Here is an 11,890-nt window from a genome sequence, read left to right on the forward strand (position 1 = left end):
GCATGGTGTTTGATATGGAAATGTTTTCTGAGAAAAAAATGAATAAATCTGACTTGCTTCATATCATGGTTGAACTTGTGTGACCTGATGACAGGTCTTCCATGTAAATGGCCGTGAAGTGAGAGACACGCCAGGAAAAAAAAAGCATTTAACTTCTATTGTGAAATTGCTCAGGGAAAATTTTTAAGCTTTCCAATTGTAACATGACACTGAAGAAAGACTACATTTAGGATTTCTATGTTTAGATGGTATTAGTGAATTTGTCATAATTCATTCAAAGTTTTCCCCTCCCCAGTGTCCCCCTGTGTTAGACACTGTGCCAGGTAATGGGGAAGCCGCAGTGAGACCACTGGCATGGAAGCCCTCAAAAGTGAGCAAGTCTTGCCTTTCATCTTAGCTTAAATTTATAATAAAAAATCATGTCCATGAGGTTCCTGTGCTGGGGTTGGAGAGTAGAAAGAGGAAATCCTTGCCAAATGCTGTTTAGAGACCATGAATAGTAGATGCACATGGTTACTAATGAGTTAATTTTTCAGAGTTAGAGTAAGTCTGTGGAAGCTATTGCACGGTGCCTTTCTCTTTTAAGAGGAAGACTATAAATTCCAATTTTCTTCATTTTGTCAGCATTATCTAATTTTTCATTATGCAAATGAATTAATGTTATGAATAGTCATTACTTCAGAGCCGAGCCATAATGTAAAGCGAAATAAGCCAGTTCCCTGAATCAGTTTTTACCGGATTGCTTCATTGTTGCTCTGCCTTTCTCAGTATGTGGAGCGGTATACTTGTCTTTAAACAAGCAGCAGCCCACCCAGCTGAAGGCATTTCCTCCCTAAAGGCCGATTGTGCTTGACTTTGTCTTTGTTCTTTGTCCTGGGATCAGCCCTTTTTCGTGTTTCTCAGAAGTCCTTCAATTCCTCCCCCACTTCTTAATTGGGGAAACTTTTTTTCATATATATTCTGATCATGATTTTCCTCTCCCCCAACTCCTCTCAGATCCTCCCCACCAACCCTTACCCAAATCCATAGCCTTTCTTTCTATTTCTTTAAAAAGACAAACATAAAAAACAAGAAACACATACATACAAAAACAAAATTATACAAGCAAAAGACCAATAACATTAAAAATGCCTAAATAAAGCAATTATGGGACAAAAATCCTATAGATATATTATTGAGTTAATTTTGTATTGGCCAACTACTCCTGGCCATGAGACCTACCCTGAAGTGTGGTTAATATACCCAGTGAGACTTCATTGAGAAAAAATGACTTTTCCTTTGCAAGTAGATATCGATTGCAGATAGCTTCTTGGTTAGGGTTGGGAGTCTGTGTCTACTTACTCTCTTACCCTTGGGCCTTATTTTGAACTTGTATAGAACTTTTGCATGCCCCCACAGTATCTATGAGGTCACATGTGCATCACTCCTGTTGTGTCTGGAAGACTCTGTTACCTTGGAGTCATCCATCACCTTTAGCTCTTACTATCTGCTCCCTCTTCTGCATAGATCCCTGTGTCCTGAAAGGAGCAGTTTGATGAAGACATCCCATTTATAATTGAGTGCTCCAAAGTCTCTCACTTTCTTAACATTGTCCAATTGTTCAGGAATCCCTCCAACCTTCACAGCAATATGTAAAGACAGGAGAAGTTATTCCTGGCCATCTTTAATTCTTTCTCCTACTACAAGCAAACCAAAGCAGCCTGTACTATTTTTAGAAACATACAACATGCTGTGAAGAGAAGTATGAGGTAACCCAAATGTCATCTTCTAAGGACTTTCAATTCAGGACCTGACAGATGGGAAAGTTACACGATGACAAGGTCTTTGGGAGTAATCAATACAAAAGCAGAATGTCTAAATACTATTTCCAAGAGAAGAGAAAACAACAAAGTAATTTATATCCAGTAATTTACACCAAGTGTGGTCACTTTGGGTGTTCACAAACCAGATGTCATTTTAATAAAAAGCCAAGCACTTACTTAGAAGTCCACGTGTGATCACTTTGAAATGTGACAACCAGCTTCTTTTTGAAGAACACATGAAAGCCGACTAAGCTTTCCTGAGAGTCAGCATTACATGGAACTCTGCAGTAGCCAGAACCAAGCTGTGAAGATGCTTTCCCCAGAATCTGCCATAGCTGTGTCACTGTGGAAAAGCTCAAATGCTGTTAGAGCCTATGGAGCTGTGAACTTAACAGTCCAAGCCTGAACCCCTGTAGCACAGGCCCTATCCCCAGAACTTTCTCAGAATACTCTTAGATCCAATATCTGGAGACATCACATCCAGAATGGCAAGTGACATTCAGGACCAGACCTCAGCCTGATGGCCTGTGATGTGTTGCCTCAGCTATTCAAAAGAAAGGTATTCCTGAAAACAAAAATTTCAATAGATGTGTATGTATTGTGCAAAATATGGAGAGAGGATACAAAGAGTGTGGAAGAAAGGGAGAAACAAAGTTATTTTAGAGGAGCACTTTACCTCTCACCATTTCCACCCTGAAGAAAAGATTAGATAATTCACAGATTATATTCTTTGGGATGTTTTTAAAATAAGTGATATTAAACATATACATTACAGTGCAACCCATGTATTTCTGATAAATAATGTGTAGACAACTGTATTGATGTGGAAGAGGAAGGTGCCTCTTAAAGAGAGTCCTGGGTCCTGTTTGTAGTTCGGTCCTCAGAACCTGGGACAGTGCTTGAAGTGCAGGTGGTCCATAAACCCCTCAAAAGTCAACTAGTAGATACAGTTTCATAGGTCAACCAGTACTCCAAAGTACTCATAAGTACAACCAGTACTTCCTTGGGTACTCAGGGTTCAGGAAAGGGATGTGTCAGTGTAGACACCAGATACCTGATCTGAGCCTTTCTGTGGCTCTGCTGGAAAGTGTCATCAGCCACCATTCCACATTTTAACAACACAGTGAGAACTTCAGGCAAAGTAAAGACCATGACACTGATTTCCCAGGTTTTATACTGGCTAAGTTTGTGAAGTATGAAATAGTAATATAAATGAACTCATGGAGAATCATAGAATTACAGTTTCCCTCACATTTCAGATCCCACCCCTTTACTAGGATGTTTAGGTTGGTTTTTCATCAAGTGTAACAGACTTCCTCCACATTGTGTCAGGGAAAAGCAAGAGTACAGTGTTAGGACTCCTGAAAGTGTTTATGGATATTTCCAGAAAACCAAAATCACTAGCCAGGAAGAGTTTCAAATTCCATGGGTGTATCCAGCCTACTTGTTGCCCCAATCCTACCTGACTGTGTTTTATATACACATGTGTGTATATTGTCACTCATAGGGACATATGTGGAATATGTGGACATAGAGGATGACATCAAAATGTCTTCTTCAATTGCTTCTCCACCTTATTTTGAAACAGAGACTCTCACTAAACCTGGATCTCTCTGTTTTGGCTCAGTTAACCAGCTGGTAAGCCCTTGATATACATCTCCAAACCTCAACCCTGGGGTGACAGACGTATGCTGCCAGGCTTGGCTTTTCCATGAGTGTTAGGAATATGAAGTCAGGACCTCACACTTGAAGAACAAGCACTTTACCTGCTGGGCAGTCTCCTCAACCCCGACCTATTTCTGAATGGATCAGAAGCATAACCCATCACATAAGACTTCATTTCACAAGCCTCAAAGTAACCTTTCCTAGTCACCATTTCCCAAGCAGTGTCTCCCAGATCTATCCTGACTTCTAGTGTTCCCTTCAGCTTCAGAATTCTGCAAGGTCTGACTCCAAGCAAGCTTTTGAGGAATAGAAACTCTGAAGTCATAATATTCCTAAACTAAATAATTCTCACAGAAGCAAAATAGCTACTCTCAAAAATAGGACATTCTCTGAGGCACTGTATTTCTTTTTTTTTTTTTTTTTTTTTTTTTCAAGACAGGGTTTCTCTGTGTAGCTTTGCGCCTTTCCTGGATCTCGCTCTGTAGACCAGGCTGGCCTCGAACTCACAGAGATCCGCCTGCCTCTGCCTCCCGAGTGCTGGGATTAAAGGCGTGCGCCACCACCGCCCGGCATTTTTTTTTTTTTTTTTTTGGTTTTTTTGAGACAGGGTTTCTCTGTGTAGCTTTGCGCCTTTCCTGGAACTCACCTTGTAGACCAGGCTGGCCTCGAACTCACAGAGATCCGCCTGGCTCTGCCTCCCGAGTGCTGGGATTAAAGGCGTGCGCCACCACCGCCCGGCTGCACTGTATTTCTTAAGGTGAGGCAAGCCTGGAGAGGAAAAGAGCCTGTATGCTGCTCCACTTCTCCACTCCACACTGTGCTTCAGAATTTGAGAATGAGAGAGGGGGCTTGAGAGGTTGTTCAGTGGGTAGAGTGAATGCTTCTCTTTAGGAGGACTCAGTTCAGTTCCCAGCATACACCTCTGCTGGCTCACAGTGACCTGAACCCACCCTCTAAGGGATCTGATGCTCTCTTCTGCCCTCCGTATGCACCTGCGCTCACATGCACATACCTGCCCCCCCTCACACACCATTTAAAATCAATGTTTATAAAAAGAACAGTGAAAGAATTAATTTTTTCTTCTCCTTCAACAAAGTTCAAACAAAACTTTTCGGTTGCTTTCTGTTATGAATTTGCTGGCACCATATGCAAGTAATCTAAGCACAGTTGTGTGTCCATTAATAATCTTTGTCTGGATGTCACCAGAGAGCTGAGTCCAAATTACCTTCATGTGCCATTTCCTGCCCTCTGGCCAAATGTTCTGACCACAGGTTTAGTTTAGAAAGGACTGCCTGTTGCTCTGCCTCTTCACAGCTGGGCGTTGCCCTAACAATAAAGTGTTCCCAGAGCCCCAGCCAGGTGTCACATGCTAGGTTGTTATTCTCTTTTCCAGGATATCATGGAAATAAAGCCCTTCTGTCATAGATAATCTTTGAAATAATATTTTTTAAATTTAAGGAAACAGACAAAAGGGTACAATGTCATTTCATTAAATAATTCAATTTTTTTTTCTGCTCCCAAATAATAATTTTGTCTCAGAGTCTCAGGTGGTAACTTTGAACCTGAAAGCCCCTGGGTTTGGGAGTAGACAGTGATCGAAGATATTTAAGACTCTAGAGATCTTTCCTGGATATCTGTGCCTAGAGTATTGTTCTATTTCTTAGGGCTAAGATGTCTTACAAAAGTCTCTTGATAGCTCAATTAGACTCAGGCATTTCAGCCTCAGTGGTGCCCTAACTCCAGGAATTCATAGTGATTTCAGGCTCAGCCTACAGGAAACTGCCCTGTTTTCTTTATTTTATCTTGATTTCCTGAAGAGTGACTTTTCTCTATCTTAAGGATTCCTCCTCCACTATTTTGTTCTTTGAATTTTCTTTGTAACACCAATTGTCCTTGTATTTATGATAGCAGGCACCATTTACGTCATTACATTATCTGAGAAAATTTAGCACCTATGTCAAGAGCCTTGTCAGAGTTTCTGAAATTTGAGAAGGCTACATAAAAGTTATTGGAGCCAGCCATGGTGACTTCCGGTTTTAAACCTAGCTCTCAGGAGTTCAAGGACACCCTGGTCTTCAGAGCAGGTTCTAGGCCCACTAGGGATATGATGAGATTCAGTCTCAAAAAAAAAAAAGGAAAGAAAGAAAGAAAGAAAGAAAGAAAGAAAGAAAGAAAGAAAGAAAGAAAGAAAGAAAGGAAGAAAGAAAAGAAAAAAAGAAAGAAAGAAAGAAAGAAAGAAAGAAAGAAAGAAAGAAAGAAAGAAAGAAAGAAGGAAGGAAAAATAAATCCAGTTATTAGACCTTCAGGAGATTAGCTAAACTCTCTTTATCTCAGCATTCAATGAGACTAATAATTCCATCACTGCAGAGGACTTATTAGTCAGACTTTTCATCCTTGTGACAAACACCTGACGTCAGCAGCTACGGGGAAGATTTCATTTAGATCACTATTTAGTTCAGAGGTTTCAGCTCTCACTAACTGGTTTTATTGCTTATAGGCCCACGGCCAGGCAGAAACAGAGTGGCAGGATGTGGCAGAGAAAAGCTGTCCACCTCAAATCAGTCAGGGAGCCAAGAAGAGTTGCAGGAAAGGAACAGGAACAAGAGATACCTTTTCTGAGCACGCCCACTTACTTCTTCACAATGAGGCTCCACCTTCCACCGTCTTATCATCTTCTGAGAGTCTGTTCAAAGGCTGGACAGACAGCTTAGGGGGAAAGCACTTACCATCAAACCTGAAAACTTGAGGTCAGTCCCTGAGACCCAGACAGTAGAAGAAGAGAACTGATTCCTTCCAACTGAGCCCTGACCTCTACCTGTATGCCGTGGGACACATGCACGCACACACAATATAAATAAACCTGACCTCCCTCCACTGCATGCCATGGGACACATGCATGCACACACACAATAAATAAACCTGCCCTCCACCTGCATGCCATGGAACACAAGCATGCACACACACAATAAATAAACCTGACTTCCACCTGCATGCCACGGGACACAGGCACATGTACACACAATAAACAAATGCACTAAAATTTTTTTAATAGTCAATGCAAATTTTAAATTTCCCCATAGATGAATCCACTGACAAAGGCAATGTTCTCATGATCTAATCAATCACTTTCCCTGAAGCTTCACTTTTTAATACTGCTTGAATTGAAAGTCATGTACTCAGAGAACCCAGCCGAAGAGAAGGCAGGAAGAGTGTAAGAGCCAGAGGGGATGGAGGACACCAGGAGAACAAGGTCCTCGGAATCAACTAAGCAAGGTCCATATGCGCTCACAGAGAATGAAGCACCAAGCACAGGGCCTACATAGCTCTGTACCCAGTCACCTGCATATATATTATAGCTTTAAGTTAGCATTTTTATGGGACTCCTGAATGTGAGAACAAATGGGTCTCTGATTCTTGTGTCTGCTCTTGGGACTTTTTCCCTTCTGTTGGGTTGCCTTGTCCAACATCCATATGATGTTTATTTTTTATTTATCTTATTATATTTTATTTTGTCATGTTTGGTTATCTCTTAGATATCTGTTCTTTTTTAGTAAGAGGTAGAAAGGGAGTGGATTTGGAGGGGAGGGGAGATAGGGGGAACTGGGAGGAGTAGGGGGAGGGTAAACTACAGTCAGGATATATTGTATGAGAAAAGAATCTATTTTCAATAAAAGGAAAAAATGGAAAAAAAGAAAGCCATGTCCTCATACATGAACCCTTTAGGAAGACCCTTTGTCCTTCATCTCCTTGTCTTCACCATCAGGGTAAGAAATATTCTTTAGCTAATAGGCTAAGAAGTGGAGGATTAAGACAAGGGAACACAATTAATTTCTTTCTGCTTTCACTCATTCATTCAACTATCCAATCTGTCATTTAACAACGTGTTGGGAACCATCTGAGGATTACACTGATGAATGAAACCAAGATGTCTGCCCTCATAGAGTTCCTAGTCAAGTGAAGTTCTCCATGTCAATCATTTTCTGCCCCTGAAACAAAATCAACTAAGCGAGGAAAGGCTTATATGACTCATGATTTCCGAAGTTTCATTCCATGGCTGCCTGGTGCATTTATACTCAGGCCTATCACAAGGCAGAAACATGGTGGTAGAGATGATATGCCAGAGAAAAGCTGCTCACCCTTGGTGGCCAGGCAGCAAAAAGGGGAGGAAGGGACCAAGGGCAAGATAGACTCCTTAGAAACACATGCCTAATAATCTACCACCAATTTCTTCCAACGAGGCTCCATCTTCTAATGGCCCACTCACTATGAAATAATCAATGGATTAAACTTTTGATAAAGTTTGTGCACTCGTGACCCAATCACCTAGTGACACCAGCAAAAGACCAAGACTTCAACTTATGAACCTTTTAGTGAACATTTTATACTAAGTCCCAAGTAAAAGACACAGAAATAACTTCAGAGTATGATATGCATTGTGGTTGATATAAACATCATGGTAAGACTAAGGTCAATTGGAAAGGTGAAAAGTGAGAATCACCTGCATTGGAGGGGGAGAGAAAGCCAATTTTAAGGAGTCGTTCAGAACGAACTACAAAAATAGTCTTCTCTCCTTCCTTTCTATCTCCTTACTTCCTCTTGATTTTCATTTCTATCCCCAGTCTCCTCCTCCCTCATCCAGTGCATTAGGATTCTCTAAAGAAATAGCAACATACATATACAAAACCCCATATGAATATGACTTTATTTTATTATGAAGAGTTGGCTCACATAACAAGGGAAGCTGAGAAGTCCTGTGATTTACAATGAGGAAAATGGAGAGCTTGGGGTAGAGTTCAGCCTAAATGTCAAAGCTAGCCCCAGAAGCAAGATAGCCAGTGATGTATGCCCTGATGTGAGGCAGGAAAAGGTGTGAAATCACAGCTCAAACTGTCAGGAAGTTGAACTTGCTTCCTCTACTTTCTTTTTAACTTAAGCCCACACCTGATTGGATGCTGCCCAAACACACTGAAGTGCACAGTTTACCTTCTTAGTTTATTTATTCAAATGCTCATCTGTAAACAGCCCTCTTCACACATCCCCAGAAATAACATTTAACCAAGCCTCTTGGTCCTGCTGAAGTTGGGACATGAACTTGAGCATCTCATCTCCCTGAGCTTGGAGTCAGGTTACATCCATCTCTAATGCATTTGCATCATATCCTTCCTGGTTATTTTAATTTTTCCATGAATTTGAAGATATTTATTCAATTTAAGTTGACCATAATATCCCAGGAAGCTTTGCTTCCTTTCTATATGCCAGTCCCCCAGCCTTATATTGGGATTGTTTCTGAATTGATAAATGAATGGTGTTTCTATTACAAAAATTCCTAGAGAGTGCTGAATCCTAAAGACTAGACCACCAGGCTTTATTGGAGTGTGTGTGGCTTTGTTGGAGGAAGTGGGAGTGGGCTTTGAGTTTTCAAAAGCCCATTCCAGGCCCAGTCTCCCCCTCTCTCTCTCTGCCTGTCTGTTGCCTGTGGATCAGGATGTAAAGCTGTCAGCTACTGACACAGCATCTGCAAGTTCGCCACCATGCTTCCCACCATGATGATAATGGACTAAGCCTATGAAACGATAAGCAAGCCCCCAGTTAAATGCTTTTCTTTATACGAGTTGCCTTGGTCATGTGTCTCCTCTTCACAGCACTAGAACAGTGACTAAAGACAGACTCTTATCCCTCTAGAAGCACAAGCTCAAATAAACCTTTTCTGATATCTATATATCTATATGTCTATATCTATCTATCTATCTATCTATCTATCTATCTATCTATCTATCTATCTATATCCCTTGAAAGGCCTGTTAGACCAAATGTTCTATAGCATGTATTAATGTTGATAGATGTAACCATCTGTCTTAGTTAGGGTTTTATTACTGTGAAGAGACACCATGACCATGGCAACTCTTACAAAGGAAAACATTTAATTGGGGATGACTAGCTTATAGTTTCAGAGGTTCAGTCCATTATCATCATGGTAGGGAACATAGCGGCATGCAAGCAGATGTGGTGCTGGAGTAGTAGCCTAAAGTCTTACATCTTGCAGGCATAGGAAGTCAGATGAGACACTAGGCAGTAAGTATCCTGAGCATGGGAACTATCAAAGCCTGCCCCCACAGTGACATACTTCTTCCAATAAGGCCATATCCATTCCAACAAAACCACACCTCCTGATAGTGTTACTCCCTATGAGATTATGGGGGCCAGTTATATTCGAACTACCACACTATCCATGCTAGGCAGTCATTAAAACCAATAATCTGGTCATATTCAAATATTTACTGAAAAATATAAAATAAATTCTGTGACACAGAATTTGTTTTCTGGCTGTAGTCTTAGCCATGATCTTCATTAAGAACAACCACTTAATGAAAATCCACTTTAGTTAACATCTTTTTTTCTGATTATAATCTTTCAAGGTGACTCATACATTGCTTAGTGTGTTGTTTGGAATATGACTAGATTTCTTTTTTATAATCGAAAATGTAGTTCCATGTATTGAAAAAAATAAGACAGCAAATGCTTGGTGGGGTAAGATACACAGGAAGAAGGTTGGGAAAGAAGAGAAAGGAGAGAGAAAACTGTGGCCCAGAGGGCTCTTCCCATAATTTATGAACTTACACAACAACTACTAATGCAGATAAAGGCTGCTTAAGATACAACAAATTTTGTATTTTGGCTCAATAATGATGCATCAGATACTTGTGACTGTGGCAAACCCTGTGTTCTTCTACCCTCGTGCTGCTCAACAATAACACAAAAAGAAATACATTCTCACTCAGTCCAAGCTTTAATATTAATTTTGAAAATTCAGTTCAGCATGGCCATTCATTCCATAATGGTTAAAAACATTTTAGCTTAAATTTTATCTACCCCCACAATATATTCTGACATCAAATAAAATGAATGTTGTCTTCGGTATAAATGGGACCTTAAAGTGTTTTATAAACTAGGTTAAAATGTAAGCATTCCGGCCTGAAAATAATCATTGCAGTGCTTCAGCTGTCTAGGCAGCTGGAATCTACAGCTGGTCCTCCACTTGCTGCAATAAATGTGTTGGTTAAATACGTCAACCTTAAAATACCACTGCTCTGAAGAGCTTCATATTGAAAGATGGAAAGTTTAGTCTTGTTTAGCAGGCTTGCCTCTATTGAATAGACAAATTATGTGCTGGATTTCTATCTTGAAATTTGTGCACCTTTGATTACTTTTTGTGCATCCGAAGAATTCAGACGTATTTTAAGGGATTTGCTTTATGTGGGACTGTTAGGATTGGGGACAGATTGTCTTATTTTTATGTCCATAGTGGCCACTACTTACAAAGGTTAGGCTTAGCACATTCTTACTTTATAAAAGTTTACCTGTAGAACCATGCCGTCTTACACTCTGAGTACTACCTTAAAGAGACTGCATGAAATATCCAACAATGTTTTACAAAATAGGCTCTGTGGTAGATGATTTTGACCAGTTGTGGGCTAACATGTTTTGATGACACTTAAGGTAGTCTAACTAAAATAAATGACTTGGTATTTTAAGTGCATTTTCAATCCGTACTTGGCACATTGGGATGTGATTCCATTGCAGCCTGAGAAGCACCTGCATGGGGAAGTGGTTACTGAGAAGCAGGGAAGAAGAGGCGGTTTAAAGAATTGGTTCATAGGAGCTGGGCTGTGAACCTAACCCTTTTGGATATTTCAAGCTGGCAGTAGAGGCAAAATTTGAAGTCTTAGCCATGAGCCTACAATCTATAGATGCCCACAGCGTGCTAGAAAGGGCAGGATTAACATCTTATGATTTTGAGGAAGAATTAATTTTCTAGGAAACCTCAGTTTCAGATCTCAAGTCTTAGTGGAATGAAGCCAATCTATGTTACAAGAGCTATATCTTCTATTTAAAGTCGTTTAAACTATGTATGTTAATCAGATCTGTCAAATAGTGTCACTGAAACATATAGTCTGGAGTTGGACCAAACAGGTGGGCACTGGAGCCTAGCCATGTTGACATGAAATTAACTGTCACAGTTGGTCATTAGAATCCAAATCTTAACCAGGAAGTTGCAGCTACCTCTTTGTCCTGACAGCAACAAGTAGAAGACAATCCTCAGAACCCAGAGACCCTATGGCTATGCTGTAGCCTATTCTAGCTGAAATCTGGCGCTGACCTCTGGGGCCTGTTGCCGCTGGTGGATTCTTCATTCTGCTAGCTGTCTCATCGGTCCTTGGAAACTGCCCAAATGCCCAAGTCTTACAAATAGTTTCTTTCCTAAGTCTTAACCCCAACCCCAACAGACACATCATTTGTAATTGCAGAATATAGCAAGTGTCCTGAGCAGAAAGTCAGACAAGTTTTCTATCCATCCTACTCAGGAGAAGTGGCCCTTAACATCTTTAATTGTTTTTTCAAGACTTGGTTTCTCTATGTAGCCC

Source organism: Peromyscus eremicus, chromosome 1, assembly GCF_949786415.1.
Source record: "Peromyscus eremicus chromosome 1, PerEre_H2_v1, whole genome shotgun sequence".
Taxonomy (NCBI): domain Eukaryota; kingdom Metazoa; phylum Chordata; class Mammalia; order Rodentia; family Cricetidae; genus Peromyscus; species Peromyscus eremicus.